The following is an 11,581-nucleotide window of genomic DNA, read 5'->3' as shown; positions in this document are numbered from 1 at the left end:
TGGAAAATGCCCAATTGTTATTAGTTCCTTTTATTTTTAATCAAAGGACTGTTGGCTCGGGCATCCCTGCAGAAGTGTACGATCACATAAGGAGAGATAGGGCCTTATAGATAGCTGCATTCAGGGTTTGAGAGGGAGGGGAGAGGGGCAGCATTGCCAATGTCTAAAGCTCTGAATTAGGATTCAGGACACTTGGGATCTGTTTCTGCTTCTGGACAGGTGGGGCCTCGGGCAAAGCACTTCTGCCCGAGGCCCGGAACCACGGAGCCGAAGAGCGGGCAGCCCCGCCACACCTGCGGCGCGCCCGCGGGCCCCTCTTGGGTGACGCGCTGGAGTAGCAGGATTTAAAGGGCCAGGCCGATCCCAATGGTTCCCGCTCCGCTGCTATCCCGGCATGCCCCTGTTTCAGGAAGGGCGGTGGTGGAGGCGTGGTCTGTCTGTCTGTCTGTCAGCCGAGCCCGTCGTCTCGGTGGCAGTGGAGGAGGCGGCGCGCCGGGCCGGGGGCGGCAGTCTGGGACGTAGGTGAGAGCGCGGCCGGGCGGTGCGCAGGGCGCGGTGGTGCTGCCTCCACGAAGCCTCGGGCCGGGGGGTTTAACAGTCCCCAAACAGGTCGGACTTCCCCTCGCGCCCCGCTGCTTCCCCGCGGCCCGGGGGTGGGGGCAAAGCAGCCCCCTCCCCACGCGGCTCCGGAGCGGGGGCCGGCCGGGGGAGCCCATCGCCGCTGCTGCCCCTGCTGGGGCTGAGCCCGGGCCCGGGCCTGCGCAGCCCTGCTCCAGCGGCCCTGAAACCTCCGCAGCGCCGGGACAGCGGGAAGGCAGCGGGGGGTGGCGGGGCTCTTAAAAGCCCCGCAGCCCGGTGTGTGCCCTGGTGACGTTGGTGCAGACGCAGCAGGCTCTGTAGCAAGCTGCTCTGTCCAGCATCTAACTTGCTTTTTCTTTTTTTCAACTTTTCCTACCCCTGATGCCTCAAAGGGGGCTCCCAGGCGCCATAGGAGAGTGATACTCTGTGTGTGATAACATAATATTTGGCCCCTGGGGCTGCTAATCACTTTGCAGTCATAAATAATACATTCTAAACTACAAGTAGTGCTTTCTGTGTCTTCTCTTAATTGCATATTAATGTTGGAAGTTTATATCAACTGTACTGCGATTGTCTGTGGCTTGGTTCAGTTTAGTGGGATGGATTTCTGAACGGCAGAGGAGACCTGTAGGGGAGCAGAGTAGGGGTGATGCTGATGCTTTGAAGTGTCAGATTTCAGGCCTAGCTGTAGATAACGGGAGTGAGATGTGACCCCTTGTCCAGAAAATGTTCAGCACTGGACAGTTGATGAACTATACCAGCATGGCATTGCAACGAGAATATTATTCATAGAAATCATAAAGGAAGCAAATTTAACCAGTTTGCAGACAATCAAGGTTGCAAGTGAACAGGGGTTATCTGATTATTCAATAGCCAATGTAAAATGAGCTGGTGGTGGCATTGGGGATTGTAAACAGCATCATAGCTAATTTTTGCCAGAAGGAGGATTCGCTGAACCTGGAGTTGCCCTTTTGAAACAGTGCAAGGGAAGAGGATGTGAAAACAAATGGATGGCAGAGGTTAATCATGTTGCTTAATGCCCTTTAAGGCCCTCCAGATACTTTATTGATGAGCATGATATTAGCAGCGTAGATAAGCTGGAGAGAGAAACTTGGCTTGTTACCGTTTGGGTCATACTATTATTAGGAATTACTTGACTCCAAGACAACATTTTTTTTCCTCATTCAACACGTGGGTGGTGAGGAAGCCTCATTTTGGATTTAAGTACAAAGTGGGGGTGGGAGGTGGGGGGAGAAGCAGGTGGCTGTGGGGGCCGTGACTCGGGCCCTAACTTTGGCTTGGAGGCACAGCAGCCCCTGACTTGCACTCTGCAAGCCCCCCACAGCCTCTGCCCCACCCTTTCCCACCCCACCTCCTCCATCAGCTTATTGTCAAGCATAGGCCTCGCCCCATTCTGGCCTGGGGCACAAAGTGCAAGGTAGCTTCATTTCCAGCCCCACCATCCCACAACAGGATTGGGGCTGGAGCCATGTGTGAATGCAGATGGTGGAGGGGAGGGGGGCAAAGGGGGCAGGGCACTGGCAGCAAGCAGAGTGTGGATGCACTGTGGGGAGGACAGGTGATGGAGGGACAAATGGTGGGGGCAAGGGTCAGGCTGCCTTTCCCCCTTACAACTAATTTGTAAATTTTTCCATATATAGAATCTAATCATTGGAGCCATCATAGATTTGGGTAAGCACAGTAACTTCTCAGTACATGACTCCTCACTCGCATGACCCTTCTTGGCTAAAGTTAGCATGTGCATAAGGAGCTATAATTGTATTTTTATTAAACTTGGCTCTTGGTGTTATAAAAAGTTCATCACTTCAAAACAGAATTGCTTCAGAATAAACAATGAAAAGCTATTTGTACTTTCAGTACATGAACAAAACTAATTTTTTTTAATATGCACAATCCAAATGAAAAAAATAGACGTCTAAAGTTAGTTTCCAATGGGTATGTGTTAAAGTGATTGTAGCTGTGATGGTCCAGAAACTATGGGAGAGGCAAGGTTTTCTTAGGGTTTTGTATATAATATTTATTGGATCAGCTGCATATTTGGGACTAGTTTTCAAGAATGTCTTGTAGCTGAAGGCTTGTCTAACTATCCCATCCATGCAGTTGGTCCAATTCTAATATTATAAAAGCCTTAGTCTGTCTGTCTGTCTGTCTGTCTGGGATGCTTTATTTGCACTAGCTAATTGGCCATCAGGAATGACTGTGGGGGGAGAGGGATGGAGCATCGCCACCCCGTGTTGCTGCCATCTCCCAGGAGCGGAGTGGGGGAAGCTTGCCCTGCTGTCACCTCTGTCCCACTTGGCCAGCACCCGTGTCGCCGCTGCCTGCAGGGAGCAGGGCTGGAGGGGAGGCAAGGCCAGCATTTCTAGCCTCGCCTTCCCCTCACTTCTCCAGCCCTGCTCTCTGCAGGTGGCAGCAGCATACTGAGGGGGATGGAAGGGGACAGTGGGGCAAGCTTCTTCCCTGCCCCCCTGTTCCTGGGAGATGGTGGCGGTGCTCCATTTCCCCCTGCCCCCTGTCATTCCTGATGGCCAATTGGCTAGTAAAAGATATCGCCCTAACACATCCTTGCGTTTCCAATAGGTGAACTTATTGTAAAGTTGTCAAGTGACATATGGCAGTTCCCACCGACTTCAGTTTGCTGATCCTGGTTGAAGCCATTCACTGTCCTTGACTCAAACTTTAATATCCCAGAATGCAGTCTTGCAAATGTAGCTGGGGCTGTTTGCTTGTTACACTTGCATCTTCAGTTTATCTCAGTTAAGCTGTTGGAGATATCCTGGATTCCTTCAGCATATATGAACATTATCAGTGTGATACTTCTGAGTAAAAGCTGAGTTTCTCCATTGATTAGGAAACTAAAATTGTTATATGCTTTGGTAATATATACTTCAGTAATTGAGGACTATAGAATGGAAAAAGGTAAATAATAGATTTAATAAAAATATTGTATATTAAAAAAATACTTTAATCATGGTTGTTATCCACTTTGGTCTAAGTGGACAAGTAAAACATTTTACATTTTAACAGACTGACAGCCCTCCAAATTTCTTCTGCATAGTTAGTGCACAAGAAAGATTAAAATGCTGCTCAGAATTTTTTATGTGACTTGCATCTGCAAGACAATTTTTTTTCATGAATAACCTGTAAAGTAAGCCAATATAATAATGAATATTCACTGCAGAGAGTAAATCTGCTGAATAAGAAGTTGCTATTCTTGTATAACTGCAGTTCAATGTAGTATTATAAAGCCTTGTAGAAGTAATGTCTAATGCAGAGTTTCTCAACCTTGTTAGATTGAAGGCATCCCTTGTTAGACTCAAGGCACCCCTTGAAAAATGCTAGTTCTTAGTTTTACATACTTTCTTTTCATTTTTTTTTTTTTGAGTAGGGGAATTTATAGAGCAGTTCTTATGTTGCAAAGGACTCTGAAAGTTCACAACAGGTGAGGAATGTTTTCTATTTGAAATCTCTGGGTACCTATACACATGCCCAACATCTGCTCTGACATGTTCTGATTGGAACAAGTAGGAGCAGACTCCATTAATCAGTGCTGCAGCAAGCAGCCTTGGTGTTGTGTGTATTCAGTATCCCCTGCTTCAAAATGGCATCAGGATTACTTTAACTAAAAGTTCAACAAGCTTTAGTTAAAATGCCCCCACTGCTGTTTTGAATTGTGGGGAGGCTGAGTATGTGAGGTGCTGCAGGCCCCTTAATTAGAGTGGCTCCTGAAAGCCCTGGAATATGTGTACAGACACCCATTCTGGGTTTATCTTAACTGTGTTAGCACTGCTAGGGGTGTAAACCTTGCATGGCATCCTGTGGCACCCTTGAAAGAATCTTAAGCCACCCTGGCTGAAAATCACTGGTCTTCATGATTGGCTACACCAACAGAGCCATAAGCTGGTTGAGACTTCTAGGTACTACAGCAATATAAAAGACTGATAATGGTGAAGTGGCTGAGCTTTGAGCAGTTGAAAACAAATTTGTATATTTCTGTTGGATTATACAGTGCATCCAGAAAACAGCAGCTGATGGGTATGTCAGTGACTGCCTTAAATTGATGATGTTGATTTATTTTTCTCCATAAAATTTTGAAACTACTACTATGTAAAGTGTAAGATTTCCTCCCCCGACCCCCCCAAAAAATAGTAATCTTTTTAAAGATGTGTTGCATACCTCCCCCCCAGCATTTAAACTTGGCTGCTAGTAAAGGAACAGGTAAATTTTTAAGACTTTTTTGTGGGTGGGGAGGTGGGGGTAGGAGATGAATCAAAAGTCTTTCAGGCAGACATAAACATCTGTGCAGTCATTTGGTTTGCTTTCAGAAATGGATATTCCAGAACCAATCAATTGGTTAAATCTGAGCCAGTCAAACAAGAATGTTTCTCTGTTTTCTAAGGCCTTTCTTGCTTTAATCCTTCCACCAGTGGCATATGCCAGCAGTTATGCATTTTATCAACTTCTTATTTGCAATAATCTATTTGTTGGGTGGTAGTTTGATCTGAGCTAACCATCGATGTGGGTTTTTTGTTCTCGACATTGTGTATTTTAAACATGTACATGAAAGCTCTATAAATATTTATGGAAAAATAAGCACTTTTGTTCTGGGACTGAAGTGGGATATGACCTTTAAAAGCATCCTATTATATAAAGTCTGTATTTAGTTACCTGTATTAAAGCTTTATGAATCTAAATTGTAGTTCAGTCTTCTTGTCAGGATTATTGAAATTACTGCCCACACTATGGGATAGCCAGCTAATTCTGCTTCTGGAAAGCCAGGATTGCTGTCTTTTTTTTCCCTGTTTCAAAACAACTTTTACAAAGACTGGTTCATTTAAACCATTTTCATACCACAGCATGTCCAATTACAGTTGGATTGCCTTAACTTGGGAATGCTCTTTATTAAATTCAGTAATGTGATAAATTGGTAGGTGTGGGGGTCTCTCTCTTCACCATAATCCTTTATATGTCTTATAAAGAATCATTTCACCCATCACTGACTCACAGAATATGTTAGCACTTCTGAACAATCTTTAGAAGGGGTGATTAAGAAAACACTTCTCCAGCCAACTAGAGTAGACCTTAAAATCTCCTTGCATTCTTGTTGTCAACTTTACTTTTCTCATTCAGACCAGGGCAATAACAAAAAAACTGTCAGAGAACTAAAGTAGATCAGATTTCAGAAACAGTGTGCTGCATTTAAATAAACATTAGATTTTTCTTCCTTTTAAGATTGAGTAAAGAGGTTATTTGAAGCAAAAGCTCTTGAACATATTTAGCAACTTATTAAGCCATACACGTGTAAAATGTTATGGATTTCTTCTCCTTTCCATTCAGATGGAATTTATGGTCCTGACACGATAGAATATGCTTGGAAATTACTATCTCCATCAAAAGCTAATTTATTCAGTGGAAAGAAGGCCAGTCTACTGAAACAACAAAATACACTAAAGCCAAAGGATAGTGGCAAAGATGCTTCAGAGGACAAGAACTAATAATAAGCCCCACTCCTCTTGATTCTTTTATTGCAGAGGTGTCAAACTCAAATCAATTGAAGTACTGCATTCCCGTATTTTTAGGTGCCCATGGGCTGCTCCCTGGCTCTTGTGCTGGCAGCCCCAGTGGCACTGCAGGCATAATTCCTCACTGTTGCTAGGGCTTCTCAGTATGGCAGCTAGCAGTCCCAGTGGCACCACAGGCAAAAGGTTTGCCATTGTGGCCAGGTACCCCAATTTGACTACAATGGCAGGGTTTCCCACTGCAGCAGCCAGTGGGACTAAGCAACCTCAGTAGCATTTCAGGTGGAAGCTGTGCCACTGGGGGCAGGGCTGGGTCTCTGGCCTTGCGGGCAGGGCTTTCAGGGTCACTGGCTGTTGTCATGGGAAGTTTTGCTAACCTGGCAAGAGCCAGGGTAAACGTGCATGAGCTGGATGACCCAGCTTTACAGGCCAGACCCAGCTCATGGGCTGCATGTTTGACACCCCTGTCTTCTAGCTATGCTACTACAGAAATTTGACTCAAGGAGACCGACCTGGTTACAGAATGGCTAGGCATCGAGGACCGAATATGCAGGTGTTCTGCCCAGGGACAGGGGGAAGCTACACCTCTTATCAGTTGACCTGACAATAAGTAGGAAAAATTAACCAGCTAGAACTTGTAGAGTTTTCTCTGGGAAGTTCCTGGTCTTTGAAATTCAGTCTGGTTTCTAAAATGCTATTCACTGCATGAATAAAAAGTTACTCTCTATCGTACAGCAGTAGTTTGCTGTACTCTTAAGTTCTCTTTAAAATGCCTACCTTCAATTTTTCACAAGGGTGCCACAGGATGCCATGCAAGGTTTACACCCCTAGCAGTGCTAACACAGTTAAGATAAACCCAGAATGGGTGTCTGTACACATTCCAGGGCTTTCAGTTGGTTAGACAAGCTTTAGTTATATCCACAGGTCAAAGTTGAAGGGTGACAAGAGCTAAAACGTTTGCCAGGTAAGTAAAATTAAATATTTCCTGTGGCCCTAAACTCTACTTCTTATGCATAGGCTACTCCCCTTCTACAGGTCAAGTGATTAAATAACAACTTAAACAAATCCAGTGTGCACTCCTCAGTGCTGTATGTTCTCATATTATGCCCATTGGTGCATTACTGGAACCTGCAAAACTACTACAATAAGTGATGACGTCTGTCACATGTTGGTTGTTCTCTGATCCTCTTCTTTTCCAAATTTAATACAAAGAATCACCTTTCATATTGGACAATCAAGTCCAATAATTATGTCTTGCGCTACAGCAGATGTGATGAGTTTTGCAGTAATCGGCCCCCTGTGCTACGTGTAGCATGTACTGGCCCAACTTGGGGTTTGTGGTACAGGTGGTACCCTGGCTGGAACCAGCACCTTGAACACTGCATGCAACTGAGGAGGGGCAGCACAGAATGTGTGGTGTGTGCTGTTCCCTGCTGGACTAGGTCCCCAGTGTTGGCTTTGAGGCTGGCTTGGATCAGGCTGTACTGGATGCAGTGTGCAGGTCTTGTTTGCTTGACCGTTACGTGCTGCACACACCCTATGCTAGCTTTATGCATTGCCTACAGTGCAAGCCCAAGAACAGGGCTGGCATGTGCTGCAGGTGGAGTGTGGGGCTGGACCAGCCACTTGTGCTGGTTGCATCACAGGGAACTGGAGTGGGGCACAAGCTGCATCCCATTGGACTAGCTCTGTGTGCTGGCTCCTGGATGACATGATCTGGACCCTCCCCAGACCCAGCACACAGGCTGGTCTGGCAGGGTGCAGCATGCAGTGTGTGCCTGTGTTGTCCACCTGGGCCATGTGCAGCATCCACAACACCAGTTTCAGCCCGTGCACTAGACTGGCTTTGAGCACTGCATGTGGGATTAGTCTGAGACCCACGGGCTGGATCATATATCTCTATAAGCCTGGTGTGGACTGTATGTTTGACACCGTAGTACAAAGGATACCACCTAGGCCCAGGTAGGTCTATTTCAGAAGCTGTGCTAAGTGCTATACACTCAGTGACATCAGGAGAAACATTATTAATGGGCGTTATGTTATGCTGGTAATAATTAAGGACGAATTGTTCTTATGAAAGATTAATAAACATTTTTAAAGTAATTTTGCAGAAGGAAATTAGTTTTCCAAATTGAACAGTTATGTTGTATGATATTTTTCAATTAGAAGGCAATCTCCTCAAGAGCCTAATTTTCAGCTTGTCTGTGAGCTTCAGCAGTTATCATTTACTTTCTATAATTCTGGGTGCAAATATTTCTTGAACAAACTGGGTTTTCTTCTCCAAATTGTACCTGGAAGCCTTGGAGTAGATGTTTTTCAGTATTAAACCAAAATATTAAAAGTAGACCTGCAGAGCAAAAGAGAAATCTTGTATAGGATTTCTTGCCTCTTTTTTTTTTTCTGTACTAAATAGTAAAATTGCTTGCTTTCCTAGTGAATGTATGGGGTTTTAATTCCTTTGTAGACCAGCGCTGGGTAGCAAGGGCTAATGCATTAAGCTGTGTTTTTGGTTGGGGTTTTTTGGTCTGTCATTCCATTCCATTCTTAATGTTCTCTGTGTTTTGATATAAAATTAAACAAGTTTTACATTCAGTTCTGGGTGTGTTGCAGTTTTACTTTGTTTAAACAACATTGGAGAATTCTTCCTTTCCCTGTCCCTGCAACTAACATTCTGTTGTTCTATCAAAACACATGGCAAGTTGAAGCATTTTGCTTTGTGCCTTGCTGCTCTAATGGGCAGGTGAAGATTTGTGTTGGAAAAAACTTGTGCTCAAGATCACTTTTTATTTGTAGCCTTTTCTCCACTCTCCTATAGTAGACGTGTTGGAGCTGTCTCTGGAGATTACCCTTGCCCTGAGGATTCTGGATTGGTGGAATCCCCAAGGATGCTTCCAAAGAGTAGGACCAGACTAGATGATGCTACTGCTCCTTGGGTGTGTCTACACATGCCACTAATGCGCAACAGTAAACTCTAGATCATATTGTTCTAGACTTTATTGCTCCCAGGCATGCTGTTTATATGTGCACCCAGACCACAGCACATTGAGCTGGATTAGAGCAGCCCCAGCTGGCAGGGGGTCTAGGGGGTCAGCCTACCAGCAGCCTTGGGCTGCTCCAGCTGGGCTCACCGTGCTACAGAAGGGCTAGCTGGGTTACAAGGGTGTTTCAGTGTGGGGGCTGCCTGCTGGCTAGTCCCCACCCTGAAGCACCCTTGTGCCCCAGACAGCTGGGTCAGTGTCTACACATGTGCTGCTGCATATAGTTGCAAGTACTACTCTTCTGCAGAGTTGTGGGGTTTTTTGTTTGTTAGTCTGTGTGGTTTCCTGCACCCTAATAGGGGCACACATGTAGACCGAGACATTTTTGATAACCCCAAAATCTGTGATTTTTTTTTTTTTTTTTTTTTTTAAATGAACCCCCCTACCCCCTGCCTAGCTGCCAGGACTATGGGGCCAGGGACCTGGGTCCACAGCCCCCTGGCTCAGGCAGGAGGTGGCAGCTGCTGCAGCTCAGCAGAGCCCAGCTTTCTCCATGCTGACTGCCCTCTGTAGGCTTAGGCAGGGAGAGCTAGCTCCCCACCACAGTGCATACTCTGGGGGGTGGGATCCTGTGCCCCCAGATCTGCACGCTGGGCAGGAGCTGCATACTGCCTGGGGCAGGAGCTGCATGCTGCCTGCTGCAGGCTCAGGCTCCCACCCTGCTACCCTATCTTGGGGCCTCCACAGCCTGGTGGGTGTGATGTGGTGTTGCCCAAGAAAGCTGCTTGCCACTGTGAGCTCCACACTACCCTGGTGACACATCCCATGCATACACGGCTGCAATGGAGGTGGCAATGCAGGGTTGTGGGCAGGCGATGCATTACCATGGCAGCATGGAGCTTGCAGCGGCAAGCAGCTTTCCCGTGAAGCCCTGTTGTTCTTGGCAGAACTGCATAGCACCCATGGGGCTGTGGAGGGCTCGGGAGGGCAGCAGGATGGGATCCCTAGCCTGAAGTGAGCAGTGTGTGGGAGGCATGGGCACAGGCATCTGGGGGGGCACAGGTCCTTCCACCCCCCTGGGAGTGCTTGCAGTGGCGGCCCCACCTGAGCCTGCAGAAGGCAACCTATCCCCTGCACAGGTGGGTGGGGGGTGCAGCAGCAGGGAGCCTGCTCCTCCCCCTCCACCCTCTAGATGAGCTGCCTGCAGCCTTGTCCATTGCGGGCCCAGGCCCTAAGCCCCAGGCACTGCTCAGCTGGGCAGCAGTCCCAGCCCCTGCCCTGCCCAACTTCCTCCCTATGGGGACATCGATTCCTCCTGCCACTTACTTGCAGGAGCTGCTCTCCAGGCTACCTGGTGTCCATGCACATGATGCCCCCTGCCTGACCGCCCTCCTGCTCTCCCCCAACCTCTTGCAGTCTAGAACTCTGCCAGCCTGTAGAGGGCTCACTGCAAAATCTGCTGTTTCTCTGGTAAAATAAGAAATCTGCGTTTGCCTCTAGTAGAAGATAATATTTGCTGTTTTTTCCACTTTTCTGTGGTTTTTCAGTTTTCTGTTTTGTTCAGAGTTCCATTGTTCATAACAACACCTTAAATTTTCCATTATCATAATGCACTGTGTTAATAACTTATCCAAGAAATACTCAGCTGCAGGCTGCATCTCATGCAACCATTTTTTGTTTACAAGCTTAAAAAGATGTATTTTCTAAATGACCTAGTTGGCTGCAAAAATCTTTGGTATATTCATTAATCCCTCCCACTCCTAAGAAACTTTTTAATTTCATGCTCTGGAGGAAAATGAATGGTATGGCTCACTTGCATCATTCATTTATTTCCTGACTTTCTGGGTCTCTCTGGAATTTCCTCTGCATCATATTGAACTCCAAATAGAACTTCTCCACAGAGGTTCCCACTTTCTCTCTTTCAGGCCAACACACACAAGTTTGTAGAACATGCTGGTTTACCTTTTTCACATTGGGCACCTACGTATTATTCCTCAAACACTGTCGAACTTACAAATCACATTTAAAAACTAATAATAATTCTGTAAGATGTTCTAAATCCCTAGGATGGGTCAGTAGCCTATGGCCTGCAGGCCAAATCTGGCCTGCCAGGCCAGGCGGGGGTCAGGTAGTACTAGTAGCACTGCAGCAGTTATGGCATTGGCTGGGGTGGAAGTGGTGGCTCATCTTCAGAGCTAGCCTCGTTAAAGCTGCCTGTTTGCTTCCAAAGGTTGCTGGCCCTTGTCTAAGAAATTGTAAACTTGAACAGGTTTCTTTTTATGCTACTGATGATCTGTTTGTTCTTTGGATTTCACTTAGCCTGGAGGATGAGCCTCTGGTGCATGAGTGAGTTTTACTTTCTTGCAGCCAATCACCAGTTTGTTTGCTAGGATGATAGAAATAGATCTGGAAAGGACTTCAGGTGATCCTTTAGATTTCATAGACATTAGGGCCGGAAGGGCCTCGGAAGATCATTGAGTCCAG

The 11,581-nt window shown here is 46.4% G+C and overlaps 1 protein-coding gene across 3 annotated transcripts in view; it reads left to right on the top strand.

Annotated features, from left to right (window-relative positions):
• Positions 1–423: 423 nt before the first annotated feature.
• Positions 424–11,581, top strand: part of MICU1 (mitochondrial calcium uptake 1) — a 227,210-nt gene continuing 216,052 nt past the window's right edge. For 2 of the 3 annotated variants that reach the window (XM_019538566.1, XM_019538565.1), the window contains exon 1: positions 425–522. The gene's annotated coding sequence lies outside the window, so the exon portion shown is untranslated. Of the gene's footprint in view, positions 523–11,581 lie in introns of all 3 variants that reach the window. The other variant, XM_019538568.1, reaches the window with a different exon arrangement.

This window comes from Crocodylus porosus, unplaced genomic scaffold (assembly GCF_001723895.1).
Source record: "Crocodylus porosus isolate Cpor-Errol unplaced genomic scaffold, CroPor_comp1, whole genome shotgun sequence".
Lineage (NCBI taxonomy): Eukaryota > Metazoa > Chordata > Crocodylia > Crocodylidae > Crocodylus > Crocodylus porosus.
The sequence above is the reverse complement of the archived record's forward strand: the minus strand, read 5'-3'. Positions and strand labels throughout refer to the sequence as shown.